At 31.8% G+C, this 8,447-nt stretch overlaps 1 long non-coding RNA gene across 1 annotated transcript; it reads left to right on the forward strand.

The window, feature by feature from the left end:
- Positions 1-2,920: 2,920 nt before the first annotated feature.
- LOC147803269 (uncharacterized) lies at positions 2,921-7,856 on the forward strand. Its single transcript, XR_015428982.1, has 2 exons — positions 2,921-3,054; positions 6,842-7,856. It is a non-coding gene; the product is annotated as an uncharacterized LOC147803269 (long non-coding RNA).
- The last annotated feature ends 591 nt before the right edge of the window (positions 7,857-8,447 follow it).

Below are 8,447 nucleotides of genomic sequence, written 5' to 3' on the forward strand. Positions count from 1 at the left end.
GATAGGTCATTTCATTGTCAATGTCTTTTAGCTAACAGGCCATTTCAGCTGCAAAAATTCTTTGTCGATAAAGAGAAAATTAGACTTATATAATGTTCCCGCACAATGAATAATACGCATTAATACAGTTTAAAATCTTTCCAAAAAAAAAAGTAACAAACTTTTGCAATGATAACAATGGTGGTGATTACAAAGAATTTAATCAGAAAAACACAAATCTTTTAGATAATTAGCTTGTAAAATTAATTCTTGTTTTATCAAAAATTTATATATTCCCTGTGTTTATATATTTATTTTTTCAAACTCATTTGATTTTTTTTCACATGCAAGTAATCATTAATTTTGTTACGATTGACATTTTAACCAAATTTCCTTGTATAAAATTTCAATATTTATATATTTCCTCTTTAAAAAAAGAAAAAAAAATGGATGTAGGGAAAAACAAAGTTAGTTGTATGAGTGTCTATTACGAAGGTTGGTGAGCGAAGTGAGCAAGGGGCGGAACTTCCCAGTATTATAAAAATCTTGGGAAAAAAATGCACGAGGGGAAAAATAAAATGAAAATCCATACTAAAAAGACCCGCAGAGATCGTTAAGACACGGTTCCCAGCAGATAGACGGCATCACTGGCTGCGGACAGTGTGCGGGTGGGTGACCCACTTGGATCAATCTGCTTAAGGACCGAGGGTGTGCGGTATGGGTCCTTGTTAAACCTTAAAGTGCTCGACTTCGCGTGCAGGTCGTCTGGCTACCGAAGCGGGGAAGCCATCCCCTCTGCAGAGGATCAAAATTAATCATCCCCAGGGATGTTTCCCAGACAGTCGCTAATAGCCCAATTGTGCAGTTGTAGTGCGAGGTAAATAAACTACAACAACCTACTTGGAAAACATATTGGGAAATATTGTTGATAAATCTATGCCTCTTCATTATGTCAGTTGAAGAGGGAAGTTTCTTGTGAAATTCAAATGAAATTTAAATGTCTTCTACTTTGGTAAAATTTAAAAGAAATATTATTTGAAATGAAAAACTTCCTTTTGCATTTCAAGTTTATTTTATTTATTATTTAATTAATTATTTAAAACGTTTAATGTTTATTTTATTCTATGTGCTCCCCAAACATTTATAAGTTCTTTGTGCGTATTCCAGAGTTCCCTGATCAGGTTGGTAGGTACTTCATTTACGTCGAAATAGAGCTGAGCAATGGGCTATTGGCGACAGTCTGGGAAACATCACTAAGGATGATCCGAAGACATGGCATCTCAATTTTGATCCTCTGCAGACGGGTACATCCCTGCTTTGGTAACCCGACAACTTGCGAGCGAAGTCAAGCACTTCATGTTAGAACAGTTTAACGAGGACCGATACCGCGAACCCTCAGTCCCTCAGCACGCTGATCAAAGTGGTCACCCACTCGCATACTGACTACACTCAGAGCTGCTTGACTCTGTCGTTCTGCAAGGAACCGTGTCTTTACTTTGTTCCACTGCGGGACAGTAAAGTTCTATCTAAGAGAACGTTAACACTAGTCACCTAACATAGAAATTCTTCACAGTTGGCCACTGAGGCATAATAGTATCAAAATTACGCCTTGTGGGCTCACTGCTTTGAAGTTCGTGTCAATGTGTAATTAAATATGGGCAACGGAAGTTACAGATGGACATCACTATGGAAAGTATCAAGAACATCAAGTGATATGATTGGATTCAAATCCTCGATACTTCCATGCTGCAGATTAATAGCAAAAGTCAATGACTCCGTTTCATCTAACCACATAACTGGTACTGTTACTTGTCTTTTTTTAAGTAGCACAAGAGCTGCTCAATAGGCTATTGGCGACGGTCTGGGAAACATCCCTGAAAATGATCCAGAGACAACATACATACGTCATATCACATTTACAGGGAGGACACATTCACACATCATCCATCCATCCGCAGATTATAATTTCGACCTGAACAAGAACACATTCAATATCAGATCCAATACTCACAGGGGTATTGGTTTGTGATGGGAACTAGGAGGACTTTGTGATTCCTACAAGTTTAGCATGCACCAGTGACCCATTTGTACACATGGGGTCTTCGTTCGTTGGAAATCGAACCCACGACCTCTCAGACGTGTGCCCTACCAGTCAAGCTATCCCTATCTCTTGACCATATAAAATCTTTTTATTTACTTATTCGTGCGTGTGTTAGCTATAAGCAATGACCCACCTCAAATGGAAGAAAGGAAAGCACGGGGTTACAACAGGATACGCTTCAGATCATCAAACGAAAGATTCACCTACGACGGCACTTTATTGCTTTATAGAAATTACATACATGTGTGCTCAATTTAGGTTTATAAACCGTTTAAACACATGGCCCGAATGACCCATAATATTTATATTACCGGATAATAGTGTACTCTACAAGAGGAAATAATTATAGGTTTATTAGGGGGTACACAATGTGGGCCTATAGGTTACTATGTATATAATAGTGTGTTGAATAGCGTTAAAATGAAGAAATGCGAAGTCAACATTCTGTATTAACACATAGCCCAATATCTTACCTTAATAATGATCCATAATATTCATATTGGAACGGGTATTATATTACCGGGTACTTGTGTACCCTACCCGAGGAAATAATTACAGGCCTATTAGGGGTACACAATATGACAATCTAGTTTGATATGTATGTATAAATATAATATTGGCTTATTAGGTTATGTATAAATATAATCTAGTTTAATATGTATGTATGTATAAAATAATAGAATACAGATCGAACAATTTGAAGAAGGATATCACGGAGAATACATACAGGGCAAAGGTAGGATTCGAACCCGCTGTATCCACACTTGACGAAACTAGCTTAATGTTTGTGAATTCGGATATGAACAAAAACGAGCGGATCAAAGCGTTCTCACGTGTGGTTATCGTTCAATAAAAGTGCATCATTTTCTCGTTCATTCTGTTTATCTCTTTCGTGCTGCTGAGAATTGCGTCTGTTTCTTGAAATGCAGAGTTGGAGTGATACAGAATCGTCGCATTATTAGAAGCTTCACTGGGTAAGTCTAAATTCGATTCGTCTCTTGCTTCTTGATAATCATGTCTAAACGTTAATGAAAGAGATTTTGTTTTTAGTAGTATTGTCGTTTGTAGTAGTATATTTTTAAATGTAATTTTGTGTCTTATTAGAGTGCTTCGTCTCCCACTAATTTCAATCTCTCGAAAATTAAATTATTTAAATAGAATTTAGAAATTTCGCAGAAAACCTTTCATGTGCTGTAATTAAAACTGGATAGAACAATTTTGTTTTTAAATTAAATGGGCGGGACAAAATGTGTCTCTTAATCGATGAAAATTCCATAAAGTATTTCATAAATTGGGTTTATTGAAGTATTCTATTTTGCTTCACGCTATTAAAAGAGAATAAATTTTAAATTCAATTTTAGATTAATTCGTAATTTGATTGCTGTATGTTTTATTAGACATTTTTTATTCATGGTAATTTAATTTCCCAGGTTTCTTTAAAACTCTTTAGTGTTTCGGGAGATTTCTTAAGAAATGAGTTTGTTTTTAAACTGCGTTTAAGTTATCTTTAATCTGCCTAAAACTTCAAAGAATTATGAGACTCTTTAAGGCTACTGTATTATATACTTAAAAAGTTTTTCTTAAAAAATGTCATATTGCTGTAACTTGCAGAGATTGTTTATAGTTATGTCGAGAACATAAAAAATTTTGATGCATAATGCATGCCATAACATGAAAACCTTAAATTTTTTCAAACAATTGTCATTTATTTTGAAGTTTAAATTAGCTCTTTGCTCTAAATGTTTTCTTAAATTCGAAGATTACTTGATAATTTCAACATTTCTCAACATTTCTCAGTCTTATTCTTTATGCTATCACGCATAGTTTTCAATTAATATACTAATCAATTGTTTTGGTACTTTAATTTGTTTCATAGTAAAATTCATATTCAATTGTCAATTATTATTATAAATATTGCTATATCAGGAAAATGCTCGATATATCTTGTTTTCTTAAACAGCTAATAAAAATTGCAAAGATTCCAAAACAGTGCTATTTTTAGAATCTTCATCTCAAATTCTTTTTTTAACAGAATTTTTTCTACTTGAATGACCTATAATAGTTTTAACACACATTGTGAATAAATTATGAATACAAATTTTGGTCTAATATTTCGTAATAAGGAATCAAGAATATTAATGACTCATTTATTTGTTTCATTGAAAAGAAGTTGTTAATTTTTTTTTAATCGATTGGCCTTGCAACTATTTAACAATGATTCTTTTGACTAGGGGTCATTTCATGCATGTCATCAGACTTTAAAATTTCAAATATAGAATGAAAAAATTTCAAGAATGAGTAAGCTGGCTTTAACTTAAAAGGACAAAATCGTCTGCAAAACAAGTTATCTTGTGAAGAATGTCAAACTGTAACAATTGTTACTCTTGTTTAATTAGGGGTATTATATGCCTAACTTTTCCTTTTACTTTTTGAAATTATATTTTTAATAAACTAGTGAAATGAGTAAATAATATCCACTTTTTTACTGCAAACTAAGTTTACTTAATATCATTCGAAAATCTTATGAATTTTTGAGCTCCCAATTAGGGTAGTATATTTTATGTAGGATCAGCAATTTCAAGAGTGAACTCTCTTATATTAGTAGGTAGAAGACTTCTTTAAAAATTATAATCCGGAAAATTACTTGTTTGTTTACAAATGTTACAAGGATGTGTATTTTTTAAATGGTTATTTATATAATTTTCACATTGGCCATCCGCTTTCCCTTGATGAAACAAAAACCATGACCCTAGTAAGCAGCCAAAAACGAAATCATGAATTAATTTTTTAAAATTCTCTAACCTTTATATTTAAATTCTATTCGCTGCAATGTTTTCGTTTGAGTCTAAATACTGACATTCTTATTTTTTTTACAATTAACATACATCAGCATAGTTAAAGAAATAATTATTTTTAAAAAATTTTGAATTAATTTTTTCGAAATAATTTTTTTAAAAAACTCATCTCTAACAATTGTTTGGCGAATCACAAAAAAAATCAACTGAAATAAAAGAACTGATAGGAAAGATACAAAGCTTGCTACACTACACTAAATAAATTATATTAAATAATCAAAGTAAAAATTTAAATAAAATTTTATGTAATTTTTAAACTTAAAAATGATAAGTTTTATGGCATTTAGCTATTCTGTTTTACGATATTTGTAATGTTCAAAATGCTTAAAAGGTATCCACTTAATTCCTATAGGAAGAAATTCAAACATTTTTATTCTATTTATAGTTTTCCATAAATTAAGCCCCAGATTACTTAACCAATGAAAATCACTGATTTATTGATAGAAAATCTATACTGTTAATTCAACTCGGAAAAACTTGAAATTATCTACCACATATGCATTTAGTTTCAGATAATTTCTTTTAATATTTTTACCTTATATAAGGCGGTGGGAAGAATAATTCCTGCAAACAGCCTTAAGTTTTAAATATTGTTGTTAAACTATCTTTTTCACCAGTAATTTCTGCGACCTAATAGTTTTTTTTAAAAAAAAGTGCAAATGAAAGAATTTGTTTACGTAAATGCTGGAAATAGTTAAGGGTAGTGGGGGATCACATTATTTTCTCTAATTCAACAATTAAAACTAGTAAAACTGAAATTAAAATTAGCAAATCTCGAAATAATGTACAACTACAAAATTCGACGAAGAAGTAAACTTGACTTTAACCTCAGGGCATTGACGCAATCTTTTGACAAATTCCAATTTTTCAAAGATTTCAAACTCTTATTGGTAATTAAATATTGAATGTTGTGGTGAATATAAATATAATAAAATAATTTTAATAAAGCACATAGCCCTACAACTCTTCATAAATTTATAATAACTGATGTAAATTTAGTTTTAGTGCAAAATTTTTCATACAAATAACGTTAAAAACAGCCTTTACAAAGTAAGATAGTAGTTCAACGTTCAAATTTTAAAATCTTGAAAAATCGTAAGTAATAGATTCAAACTTTATTTTCAAAGGATTAAAAATTAAATTGTTTCCATTGCCCCGAAACTAGATCCAAAAATTCTCTTCGTAGCTTAGCGAGAGACACTATTTTTAGCCATCTTGTCATTATATTCCTGCAGTTTCCTTATGGTTGTTTTTATTGTTTTTCTGTGCTTAGGCTATTTGCATTATTTTAAGCTTTCGCCATATATAAATCTTGATTGCCACCCAATGTTTTCGATATGTTGTCTACCCCCATCCGATTTAAAGGGTCTGGATTCCAAATATTTAAAAAAAATTATTCGGAGAAAGTATATTTTTGTCTGATTTCTAAATAGTTAGCTCTGACCCATTTGAGGTCACCCCCAGGAACCATTAAGTTTGACACTTAGTATCATTTATCACACGATAATATCATTATATCATCGTGTGATAAATAATTAGTATATTAATTAGTATAGTAGTAATTAGTATATATTACACGATAATATCATTTGATAATATCACATAATGGAATGAATTTTCTCCTGAATTGACCTGCAATTATGCTACACTTGGATTTAGATGAAATGTGGTAAAAATACACTGGCTGCTAAATTTGAATTTTGAAGTTTTAATCAAAGCTCTTAATAAGCTCTGTTCAAGACTATTGATCCTGTGTATGTTGAAAGAGTGTAAAACCCTTAACTTTACATTTTATACTTTATTGATTGTTCTACATTGATTGTTAGAGTTCCCTATACTGTAAACAGTGTATATTTAATTTAGTTTAAGCTTTCTATACTGATGACATTTTTGTCAATTTCAATAGGCATTCTAGAGGAATCTGTAGTTAGTTGGAATCCGGTGAACGAGTTAGTTGGAGTCAACCAATCCCGGCGGCGTTCCAGATAGAACTGATGGTACCGGATTAGTTGAAAGCTTCACTAAAACAGGTCAAAATATTTTACTTATTTGTTAAAAATTTCTTTTATTAAGTATTATTATACACATATTTACATTATTTAGTTATAAATTTGTTGTTGTTGTTGCACGCCCCCATTGGTCAGCAGTGCTGGACCAGGTCCATGACGTTATACGCCCTCAAAAAATCAAACACGGTCAATGGATCGTCTGCTAAATCCTGTTTGGTGAGCCCCATGCAATCGAGGATGTGGTGAGGCGAAGCCTGGTCTGAAGAACAGTTGCTACAAATTCCTGTCTATTAACACCTTGGGCCAGGGAGCCTCCAGGTCTGGAACACTGATGCCCCCCCCCTCTTGATGCTGATGGGTGCTTTGGGGGGACATTCCAAGTGGTCATGTTTTTGTGTTTTATTTTTGAGAAGATTTCCAAAAAGGTGAGAGGTGCCGATAACCCAGAGGCCTCGCAAGCACCAGTTTTAGCCATAGTGTCCGCAATCTCATTTCCTTCAAAGAAAGTTTTAAAGTTATAAACTTAAACTTGTTTAATAAAATGTTTAATACATATTTTCACGAAGTGGCGTAGTGTGGGTAACAAAACAAAAATGGGTAGCGGTAAAATGCACAAACAAATAATAAATCTAATCTAAGTTAGGTAAAAGACGTAGGCTAGAAAGAATTGTGTTTCAACGAATTCAATGATCGATACTGCAATGCATTTAACTAACTTTACTTTAATTGACCGGAATATACGATTTAAAAAACGCATGAGTGATGATGAGGTGTGAATAAATTTAGCTGCTTCATAAGTTTTTATGTATTGTCATTCTCTATATAATCGGTCTTTCTGAAGCACCTTTTTATTTCTTAGTTTTTGGTTTCTTAATTTTAAACTTTGTTTATAATTCTTATCTGGTTCAAAAAGTTTAAGTTTGCTTATCTGAATTTTTCCCCTCTTCTGTGAGTAGGATATAGCATTTTAATTATTTTTACAAATTTATTTCAAATAATTTATGGTGTCTTTATGAAGCATGTGGCCATAATATTTAATAATGCAACAGGCTTTTGTACCTTATTGTTTAGTTTTTAAAACCTTTAAGTAACTGCACAATTTATGAGTTTCAAGCATTTTCCTTTTGTATGTGTAATGATGTTGGTGTTAGCTTTATACCATAATTTATTCATTTCTTCCTTTTTTGAGACTGATATCTATGATTAAATTTGATTTAATGATTCCCCTTTGCAGTTTTTGTCCCAATAATATTTATGTCCGAGTAATCGTACTTGACTTTGACACTCTTTTTGTAATTGTTATGTCCCAAACGATAAATTCCTTTATGCGTGTTAGCAAATTCTAGTTTTGTTCTTCAAGGGTTAAAATTGTGTAGCAGTTAAAGTAAATTTATTAGGTTAACACAATTTTGACAGAGAAACTATTTATGATTTGTATAAATACTTTAAAAATAATAACAAAGTTTTCTGTGTCTTCTTTTTAAAGCAGTTTATAAATTAAAA

The sequence above is a fragment of the Parasteatoda tepidariorum genome, chromosome 9, assembly GCF_982258835.1.
Source record: "Parasteatoda tepidariorum strain Cologne lab strain chromosome 9, Ptep-v5.0, whole genome shotgun sequence".
NCBI lineage: Eukaryota > Metazoa > Arthropoda > Arachnida > Araneae > Theridiidae > Parasteatoda > Parasteatoda tepidariorum.